This window comes from Cannabis sativa, chromosome 6 (genome assembly GCF_029168945.1).
Source record: "Cannabis sativa cultivar Pink pepper isolate KNU-18-1 chromosome 6, ASM2916894v1, whole genome shotgun sequence".
Lineage (NCBI taxonomy): Eukaryota > Viridiplantae > Streptophyta > Magnoliopsida > Rosales > Cannabaceae > Cannabis > Cannabis sativa.
In genome coordinates this window covers 70,680,481-70,692,121 of record NC_083606.1, presented here as the reverse complement: position 1 = coordinate 70,692,121, position 11,641 = coordinate 70,680,481, and the positions used below count along the sequence as shown (strand labels likewise).

Sequence of the window (11,641 nt, the reverse complement as noted above, 5' to 3'; positions counted from 1 at the left end):
GAACCAGGCCATGTCCTCCCCAATTTCTTGATGCTCCTGATGAACAAAACCCCAACATGTTATAGCAGGTAAATCCTCTTTTTACCGTTTGGGTTCGTACTGATCAGGCCATATTAAGCTGGCTCCTAAACTCGATTTCAGAAGCCATGCTTGGCCATGTTCTTCGTTGTCGCATCTCTAATGAGTTATGGTCCCTTCTTGAAACTCTTTTCACCACTCAATCTCGTGTTCGTACACTTCAACTGAGGTTCCAACTTCAATCTCTAAAGAAGGGGTCCTTGACCATTCATGATTATATTCTTAAAATGAAAACCTTGGCTGACGGTCTTAACTCTGCAGGACAAGCTTTTACTGATGATGATCTTATACTTTATATATTGGGAGGCCTTGGCCCAGAATATGACTCTGTGGTCATAAATCTTACATCTCGAGGAGACCAACTAACTCTCTCCGAAGTGCAATTTCTTTTGCAAAGCCAAGAAATGCGTATTGATCAAATGAAATCAACCGTGGCTTCAGATTTGAATGCCCCCTCTACTAACTTTGCTGCTAGAGGCAAGAGACCCTTCATCCCATCTAACTCAGGAAGAGGCTCTAGTTTTCGTGGCCGTGGTCGCAGACGAGGTCGTGGAAATCAAAACCGTGTGGTGTGTCAACTCTGCAACAAACCTGGGCATTCTGTTGTCAAATGTTACTATCGCTTTGATGTTAGCTTCACTCCAGCTGCTGGTTCCCAGAATATTTCTCAAAACAAGAAATTCAAACCAAAGAAAGATAACAACAACAATACTAATCAGCAGGCGTTTGTAGCCAACTCATCTCATCACCCTCGTCCCGATGACACAAACTTGTATGTGGATAGTGGTGCCACTAACCACATCACGGACAACGCCAACAACATCCAAACTCCTGCCGAATACAATGGTAAGAGTCGATTAATTGTTGGTAATGGACAGTCCCTTGCTATTTCTCACATTGGCAGTTCAGTCATTAAATCTCCTGGTATTTCCAAACCTGTTAAGTTAAATACAGTGTTATGTGTGCCTAAAATTTCCAAAAATCTTTTGAGTGTTTCTCAACTAACTAAAGACAATAATGCTTATGCTAAGTTTTATGCTAATGATTGTGTTTTGAAGGACATGGATTCGAAGAGGGTTCTTCTTCAAGGGAAGCTTAGCAATGGGCTCTATCAACTTACCACACCATCAACATGTTCTGCTAGTTACTCACCAATCTGCTTGTCTACTCAAAAGTCTAGTGTCAACAGTCCTAATATTAGTCCTAATTTAGAGTCTATCGAGTCTTGTTTTCAAGTTTCCACTAGTGAATCAAGTTTGTGGCATCATAGGCTAGGCCATCCTTCCCTTAATGTACTCAAACATGTTTTAATCAATGAAAAGAAGTCTTTACCTTCTAATTTACAATTTTGCTCTAGCTGTCAACTTGGTAAATCTCATCATAAACCTTATCCAACAACTCTAAAGGAATCAAAGCAGCCTCTTGAACTGGTGCATTCGGACATATGGGGTCCTGCACCCACTATGTCTAGGCATGGCTATCGTTATTACATCCATTTTTTGGATGACTTTAGTCGCTACACCTGGATTTTCCCACTTAAAACCAAAGATGAGGCTCTATCTACCTTCAAAGCCTTTCAAATGCAGGTTGAAAAGCAACTCAACACCACCATAAAAACTGTCCAAACCGATTAGGGAGGAGAGTATAGAAAATTTGAACCTTATCTTCAATCTATAGGTGTAAAGTTTAGGCATCCTTGCCCTCACACTCATCAACAAAATGGAAAAGCTGAACGAAAATACCGTCATATAGTTGAAACCGGTCTTACCCTCCTTGCTCACTCAAGTATGCCTCAAAGATTTTAGTGGGAGCCTTTTCAAACAGCCACCTTTCTCATCAACCACCTTGCCACACCAGTCCTAAGTTATAAATGTCCAATTCAAAAATTATTTGGTCTTGTTCCAAATTATAAGTTCCTAAAGGTCTTTGGGTGCGCGTGTTACCCATATCTTAGGCCTTACAACACAAACAAATTGCAATTTCGGTCAGCCAAATGTGTTTTCATTGGCTATAGTCCAGGACACAAAGGATATATGTGTCTTCATACTTCGGGTCGAGTCTACATTGCTAGTAGTGTAACTTTTGATGAATCCGACTTTCCTTTTGCCAATGGCTTCACATATCCCACTGCACACACCGATTCCTCTCTCTCACCTAGTCAATATCCCCAATGGTTGCCATATTTGTCCACAGTGACTGCAGAACATGCTCCTGGTGTAGTTGTTGTTGATAATACTCATTCGCAGGCTTCTCAACAAGATGAACACTCCTCGGGTTCACCTGTTACTCATCCACGCAACTCTATTAGCTCTTCATCAACTCCATCACAACAAATCAGCCCCCTCTCTGTCAAATCATATCCAACCATTCCTCTTCATATTGACCTGCCACTTTCACCTATTTCTCACACCAGACAGCCACTTCAGCATTCCCCAATTCAGCACCAAACCAGTCCAATTACTTGCCCTCCACCTCGTCCAATCCAGCCCTCCCACCCCATGATCACTAGAGCCAAGGCAGGTGTTCGCAAACCTCGTATTTTTACTGCCTTTTCACCCTCACCTTTGGCCTTAATGATTGAATTGGAACCTAAAAATGTGCACCAGGCTTTAAAAAATCCGAAGTGGAAGTCGGCCATGGACACAGAATTTTATGCTCTCTTAAAAAATAATACTTGGGTCCTTGTGCCTCGCTGTCCAGGTATGAGTGTCATTGATAATAGATGGGTATATCGTGTCAAGCTCAACAAAGATGGGACAGTTCAACGTCTCAAAGCTCGCCTTGTTGCCAAAGGCTTTCAGCAACAACCTGGGATTAATTTTTATGAGACTTTTAGTCCGGTTGTCAAGAGTTCCACCATTCGAGTTATTCTTTATCTTGCTGCCTCTAATCAATGGGATATTCAGCAGGTTGATATTGATAATGCCTTCTTAAATGGCACACTCTCCGAAACTGTCTACATGGAGCAACCTGCCGGTTACATTAGCACTTCACATCCCAATCATGTCTGCAAGTTGCAGAAAGCTTTGTATGGCCTTCGTCAAGCACCACGGGCCTGGTTTGATCGTTTGCAGCAAGTTCTCCATTGGCTTTTGCAGCTCTGTTTCAGATCCTTCCCTCTTCTTTTACAAACAAGGTGATGCTGAATTATATCTCCTAGTTTATGTTGACGATATTCTGCTCACAGGTAACAACACTCTTACTGTTCGCGGTATCATTACAAAACTTCAGCACTTCTCTCTTAAAACACTTGGCTCAGTAAATTACTTCATTCCTTGGTTTCGAAATCACTCGGGGGGCCTATGGTATTCATCTTTCACAAAGCAAGTACACGATTGATTTGCTCAACAAAACTCACATGCTGCACTCTAAGCCAAGTCCCACTCCTATTTCTCAAAGTGACAAACTCAGCATAAATGACAGCAAGGCTTTCGATCAACCAAGTTTCTTTCGAAGTGTCATGGGAGGCCTTCAATACTTAACTCTAAGTCGTCCCGACATTGCCTTTACAGTTAATAAGTTAAGTCAATTTATGCATAGTCCAACCCAACATCACTGGAATGTTTGCAAACGTCTCCTTAGATATTTAAAAGGCACAATCGGACAAGGTATTATCTTCAAGCCATCAAAGGAGTGGAATGTCGAATGCTTCAGTGATGCTGATTGGGCCGGGTCTATTGATGATCGAAAGTCGACTATTGGTTACTGCGTTTACATTGGAGGAAATCTAATAACTTGGTGTTCGAAGAAGCAAAAAGTTGTGGCAAAATCCTCAACAGGGGCAGAGTACAGGGCCCTCTCACAAACTGCCACAGAAGTCGCTTGGCTTCATTCACTCTTCACAGAACTCGGGGTTAAGCATAAGATACCTGCTGTCATTTGGTGTGATAATGCTGGTGCTAATCAACTCTCCTCAAATCCCATATTTCACAGACGCACAAAACACATAGAGGTGGATGTGCATTATGTTAGAGAACTCATCAAACAAGGCATTGTTGAAGTTAGGCATATTCCTACCTCAGAGCAGACCGCAGACATCTTTACCAAGCCGTTGTCAACGAGTCAGTTCTCATACTTGAAAAACAAGCTTGCCATTGTTGATCAGCCAAGTCAAGCTTGAGGGAGCATGTTAAATTGATCAGATATTTCCTTTTGAGATATTTACCTCAGCTTGGACACCTCAGCAGTGAGCGTACCATGAGCTGTCAATTTATTGAATTCTAGAATCCCCTAATATCTTGGGATTCCTTTTGTATTCAGCCAATCATTGGCAAAAGGAATATTTTATTGTTAGGAAAAGATTCCTTTCCTTGTACTATATATCTGCTAATATCTTTACTGTACATTCATTGAGGAATATACAATCAATACAATACACACCAGATTTTACGCCCTGTTTTCTCTCTGTTTTTGCCTTTATTATTTCCTTCCTAATTTAGCTAATATACAAGTGCTTTATAAATGTGAGAATTTCGTTAATAGTAGACATACCAAAACATGCAGGGATATATAGAATGCCAATCTATCTCTACTGTATGTGTATCAAATATGACAACATAAATCTCAAAACATAGTCACATCATATTTAAAACTCATAAGGATTTATCTGGATAAGGACCAACTAGGACGTAACATGGTTTTAGTACTAGACAAGATTTAGCTAATGAATTTAATTGAGCTAGTAATTTATGTTGAAACTTCATTGCTGTAACATTGTGATATAAGCATTTCTTTAAGCCATTGGTGCATATAGATTGAAATTTTCTATACATGAACAAAAGGAGGCCATTGAGATTATCTTACATAGTATTATTTCATTCATTTTACTATGTTGTAAAACTAGCAAAATTTTACAACCACAAAAGGTTACATTTGCTGCACTTTATATATTACTATATACTATGTATTTTCTTTAAGATATCAACCCTTATTAATTGTGTATTTGTTGCAAAAAAAAGAAAACAGAATTCAAGATCCACCCCGCCATCAAGTTTGGTTGAATTCCCGTAAGAAGAATAATGTCCTAGTTACGGACTTGGATAGGGAGATTGCCGCAAGGATAGTAAGTGACATCTAACACAATTCAATAACATGAATGTATGTCTTGTTATTATTATAAAGTACTAACTTTTATCAATCATACTGCATAGGTTGAACTCGAGGAAAAAGTGAACTCGAGTGAAGTTTTAGCCAGTGGTCGGAACAACATATATTGACTCAAGCATTAGGGACACCCGAGCACCCTAGCCGAGTCAGAGCTGCTGGGTATGCCACTTTCTTGATTTAATGTTAATTTGTTTTTATTTATTTTACTTAATTTTTTATTGAATGAGTATTCCAACTGTTATTTGTAGGTTCACTACAAAAGCCACTAAGATGTTTGGTCGAAAGAAAAAGGCAAAATGTAGTGAATCATCCTCCCAAAAATAAGAAATTGACACGATACTTGTACTAGTTAGCTTTAGACTTTTAATTTTAGGCAATGCTTATTTTGTGTACGGTTTTTATTATTAAGGTCTTAGCATATTTTGTAATGTATATTTTCACTTTGTTATAATATAATTAGAATGTCTTTTGTACTTAATTTTGTTGTATAATTAAAATAATTTTTATTTCAAAGAAAATATTTATTCTTATACTTAGTTTATTGTTACGAATTTCCTGTTTATTACGCAAGTGTACGCATCAAGTAGTATCTCACGCAAGTGAGGTCGAACCACAGGGAATTGGATTAAGTACTACTAAACTATACTTATGATTCTATTTGGTAAAATAATAAGTTGCAATTTAAAATTAAATAACTCAGAAATTAAAGAGAAAATAAACGAAGATTAATCAAGATGAGAGATTAGGGAGGTGAATCCTGTTGATAAGCTACCTATGCCAATACCTAAATGCTATCCTTATCTCAATGTGAAAGACAGATTATAAATTAACCTAACTCTTTTCAGATCTTTTAGGTTCTAAATAATATGTTCTCTAATTAACTTCTTAATTAGATCAACACAAAATCAGCATTAAGCAATAATCTATTAGTCACTAGGCTATGTAAATACTTTCGTTTTACATCAAAACCTAGACTATCCAAATTTTAGCATTCCTAATTCTCACTTTTCAGATTTCGAATTAGGATCATAGAGCATGTAAAAGGTGATCAAGCTTGCACATGAAATTAAACACAAATAGAGATAGTATTCACACATAAGATGAAGGAATGACAATTATTTATTAACTAGGCATAAACTTAAACAACAATCATCATCCTCCCTTATTGGGAAATTTAGTTCATAATAACTCTAAAAACATCCATGATTAATTCAGAAATAAAAACAAACATAAAGATGAATAAAAAGGGTAAAAGAAAGAAACTAGAAGGTGGTATCGCTCCGGGTCTTCAAGATAGCTTCCTCTCCACTTTGCCTCCACTATTAGTTTTTGCTTGCCTCTGACCTTCAATGTCATATTCCTTATATAGGGATGAGTGGTGAGCCTCCAATTGAGTGAAAAATCAAAATTAGGTTAAATCTGCGATTTCCGTACCTAGTCGCGACTAGCATTTAAGCTGGTCGCGACTACAGGCAAAACTCGAAAAACCGAGTTTCTGCCTAACTTACGAAGTCGCGACCATGGTCGCGACCAGGAAAAAGGGTCGCGACCAGGCTCTCTGGAGGTCGCGACTACTGATGCATCTGGAGCCGAATTTTCCAATTTTTTCCAAGTTTGTCCCAGTTTTTCGCCATTTGACTGAATTCGAACTTTAACACCCCGGGAACCTGAAATAATGAAAATCAAGCGTAAAACTGCTGCAAAAGACACCAATAGACGAGATAATGCTAACTTTAAAGACCCGAAATATAGGTTAATTATAACCTAACAAAATCCCCCAAACTAGATTCTTACTCGCCCCCGAGTAAGATAAAAAAAACTAACTACGCTATCAGATAATCACTACACTGCTGACTCATGCTCTGTTTTCTTCCTTGCATAAACTAGAATTTTGATCTTACTAACTCTAACAATTAACTCGGATGCTCAATTATAATCACTATGTACAACTGCAACAATCTACTCAAATGTGAAACATTGTTATAAGAGTTTTACTCTTTCCATTAATTCCACAATCCGATAACTCATAAGCTTGCATGCTTACCTGTCTCCACTAATGTTGACAGTATTCTTTGGAATCATTAGGTCTTTTCAAGGTTTAGGTGATATGGCTCAGATATTCAGGGATAGGCAAAAAAAAACAATTTTGGCTCAAAATATCATAAGCGCACAAACAGAACCCACAAGCTTCGTACTTTTCTTTTTCAATACCCCATAGTGTTCCCACATCTACCAAGATTGAGAGAAGATATATTTACTATTTTCCAACATCACTGAAATCGTATACTTTATTCATTTTTTTTTTTGAACACATATTTTTACTTTTTCATTGTGTTTTTTTTTTTTCATATTTTTCTTTTTTCAGTGACATTGAATTACACAATTTTTTTTCTCTTCTCAATGAAACAAGTTTTTCTCCCTCTCACTATTTCCTCACACTAAATGTTTCTCCTCCCCCAAACTAATCATGTAGCTTATGATATCATTGATAATCATGGTGAGAATAAAAATTAATAGTGTGGTTGCAACATTTCAGATCAGTGGGTGAAAACACAACAGGTTAAGGCTCAAAAGGGTAACTAGGGATATACATTATGGTAGGCTTGAAAGGCTCAAACTATCCAACAAATGCCTAAGTCATATTCCAATTGAACACTATCAAGGATTTCGCCTCAAAAGAATAAACATGCAAGTTCTAAGCTATCCTGTCAATCTTACCACAAACCATAGTAAAACAGTTATAACAATTTTCACAATTTGAGTATTTGCAGAAAAACACAGGTTTCTAAGCATCCAAACTAATCCAAAAAGTTAACAAAATCAAGCACACAGTTATTTTACAGTTTCAGATCACATCACACTAATCAGCAGTATACAACTATCATCAAGCTTATTGCCATTCCTTAACTAAAACAAAAAAACTAAAACAGAAAATTGAAATGCAGAAATTAAAGTGCAGAATTTAAATTTTTTTTTTTCTTAAGCCTCTCCCCCCAAACTAAATATTACATTGTCCCCAATGTATACAGTAAAATGCAGAGAGAAGAAACTTACCTGAGACCCTATCAGAAAGGGTTAGGTGGACCCTTTTCATCCAAAAGAGCCCTCGTACTAAATGAAGAAAATTGACCACCAATAGTGTTGATTTCAGAGTTTTGCACAAGAGTAAGCTCACCTTCAGAACTACCACACATCAATCTTTTCCAACGACGCTGAATCGTTCGAAGTCGCTCTTTAGGCTTTGCTTTCTTCTTATCAGCTTTAACAAAAGAACCCTTCACCATCTCAATCTTGCAACAGGTAGGAATGTCGGTTGGGGCAAAAACATTAAAATTGACCTCTTCATCTTGCACTCTCAACTTTAACTCTCCCTTTTGAACATCTATTAATGCTCGGCCCGTGGCTAAGAATGGTCTTCCCAAAATAATGGGAATAGTTGAATCTTCCTCCATATCAAGAATTAGAAAATCAGCAGGGAAGATAAACTTACCAACCTTCACCAGTACATCTTCAATTATCCCACGAGGATGAGTCAAAGAACGATCTGCCAGTTGTAAAGTCACTGTTGTAGGCTTTGCTTTTCCCAATCCTAGCCTTTTGAAGACAGACAATGGCATTAGATTAATGCTTGCTCCTAGATCACATAGAGCTTTAGTTTCCACCGAACCCCCTATAGAGCATGGAATATTGAAACTACCCGGATCTTTAAGCTTGGGCGGTAGTTTCTTTTGCAAAATAGCGCTACACTCCTCAGTTAATGCCACTGTTTCATAGTCCTCCAATTTTCTCTTCTTAGACAATATCTCCTTCATGAACTTTACATAACGGGGCATTTGTTCCAAAGCTTCAGCAAAAGGAATGTTGATGTGTAGTCTTTTGAAGACCTCTAGGAATTTGGTGAACTGCTTGTCTAGACTTGACTTTCTGAGCCTCTGAGGATAGGGTATTTTCACATGGTGATCAATGCTAATTGGTGGAGACTGTTGTGGTTGTGTTGGGCTGTCAGTAGCCTTCTCTGATGTTGGCGTTGGGGTTGGCTTTGTTTGAGCTTCATTCTCCTTTTCTCCATTCACTAGTTGTGGCATTTCAGGACCATCATAATTTTTACCGCTTCTCAGGGTAATTGCCTTGCAGTTTTCCTTGGGGTTTACTTCAGTTGTGCTAGGCAAATTCCCTTGAGGACGGGTTGCTACTTGAGTTGCTAGTTGGCCCATACGTGCTGCAGGTCTTTGATTGAAGATCTAGTTTCGGTCATGAATTGAAGCGATAAATACTGTCCGCAAACTAGAATTTCCACCGAGAGGTTTGTTTCGATTAAGCTGTTGATTCGATTCGGTTCGATTTCGTTGCCGATAGAACCTTTGTTTCTTCGGTTGTTACCCTGGTTGAACCCATAATTGTTGTTATTGTTCTGTGAATAGTTTCCAATGGCTTTAGCTTCATCCATTGGCAAATCATCCACATCAGCTTGGCATTCTGAAAAGTGATGGCTTCCCCCACATAACTCACACACAACTTGGGCTTGTTTAGCTTGCCCTGCAATTATCTTTGTCAATGCCTCAACCTGTGCTGTCAACTTGGTGATGGCATCGACCTCTAACACACCAGCTACCTTCTTTGATTGACTCCTCTCAGTTGGCCACTGTTGATTGTTTAGAGCCATCTCCTCCAATAGATCATAAGCTTCATTAGCACTCTTCCTCATAAAGGCTCCTCCAGCTGCAGCATCTATTAAAGTTCTTGTATTTCCTACCAACCCATTGTAGAAGTTGTGGACCAGCATCCACTTCTCTATACCATGGTGAGGGCACTTTCTGATCAGATCTTTAAACCTCTCCCAAGCCTCATGGAGAGATTCATTATCTTGTTGGCAGAAGTTATTAATTTCTCCTCTCAGCTTTGCAGACTTGGCTGGAGGAAAAAACTTTGACAAGAATTTCGTTGCCAGACATTCCAGGTGGCGATAGAGTTGGGTGGCAAGGAGTTTAGCCAACTCTTGGCTCGCTCTCTAAGAGAGAATGGGAACAGTCTCAGTCGAATAGCATCATCACTAACTCCATTAACTTTAAAGGTTTCACAAAGTTCCATGAAGTTAGAGAGATGCAGATTAGGATCTTCAGAAGGGAGGCCACCAAACTGAATCGAAGGCGCACCATCCGAAGTATGGCGAGGTTTGATCTCAAAGTTGTTTGCATCCACCGCCGTAGCCCGATACATGACCGCACTCCCGTCGAGTAGGGAGAATGTAATCTCTCAAGCCGCGGCCATTAGCTTGATCTTCATCGCGCCACCATTGTTACAGTTATTGCCTCCATTGTTTGCAGCATTGGCAGCCATGATGTACGAAGTTTCGGCGATTCTTTGAAACTCCCTCTTGCCTCTTGTTCTTTCGGTTTCTCCTACAAGTCTTCTCGATTTCGGGATCAATCGGTAATATCAACTTGCTTGTCCTTGACGGCGCATACACTTATGATTCCTGAAATAGATCAAGAAAATATTGCAAGAAAAAGGTTAGAAAAATCAGCAAGAGAAAATATACCAAAGTAGAAGTTAGTATAATTTTGTGTAATATCAATCTTTAAACAATTCCCCGGCAACGGCGCCAAAAACTTGTTACGAATTTCTTGTTTATTACGCAAGTGTACGCATCAAGTATTATCTCACGCAAGTGAGGTCGAACCACAGGGAATTGGATTAAGTACTACTAAACTATACTTATGATTCTATTTGGTAAAATAATAAGTTGCAATTTAAAATTAAATAACTCAGAAATTAAAGAGAAAATAAACGAAGATTAATCAAGATGAGAGATTAGGGAGGTGAATCCTGTTGATAAGCTACCTATGTCAATACCTAAATGCTATCCTTATCTCAATGTGAAAGACAGATTATAAATTAACCTAACTCTTTTCAGATCTTTTAGGTTCTAAATAATATGTTCTCTAATTAACTTCTTAATTAGATCAACACAAAATCAGCATTAAGCAATAATCTATTAGTCACTAGGCTATGTAAATACTTTCGTTTTACATCAAAACCTAGACTATCCAAATTTTAGCATTCCTAATTCTCACTTTTCAGATTTCGAATTAGGATCATAGAGCATGTAAAAGGTGATCAAGCTTGCACATGAAATTAAACACAAATAGAGATAGTATATTCACACATAAGATGAAGGAATGGCAATTATTTATTAACTAGGCATAAACTTAAACAACAATCATCATCCTCCCTTATTGGGAAATTTAGTTCATAATAACTCTAAAAACATCCATGATTAATTCAGAAATAAAAACAAACATAAAGATGAATAAAAAGGGTAAAAGAAAGAAACTAGAAGGTGGTATCGCTCCGGGTCTTCAAGATAGCTTCCTCTCCACTTTGCCTCCACTATTAGGTCTGTTTTTGCTTGCCTCTGACCTTCAATGTCGTATTCCTTATATAGGGATGAGTGGTG

General features: G+C 38.3%; 1 non-coding gene and 1 pseudogene across 1 annotated transcript; both read left to right on the top strand.

Moving 5' to 3' along the window:
* The first annotated feature begins 344 nt into the window (after positions 1-344).
* Positions 345-483, top strand: LOC133039556 (small nucleolar RNA Z247; annotated as a pseudogene).
* A 9,494-nt stretch (positions 484-9,977) lies between these two features.
* Positions 9,978-10,084, top strand: LOC133039532 (small nucleolar RNA R71). The gene has a single exon (XR_009688670.1). It is a non-coding gene; the product is annotated as a small nucleolar RNA R71 (small nucleolar RNA).
* The last annotated feature ends 1,557 nt before the right edge of the window (positions 10,085-11,641 follow it).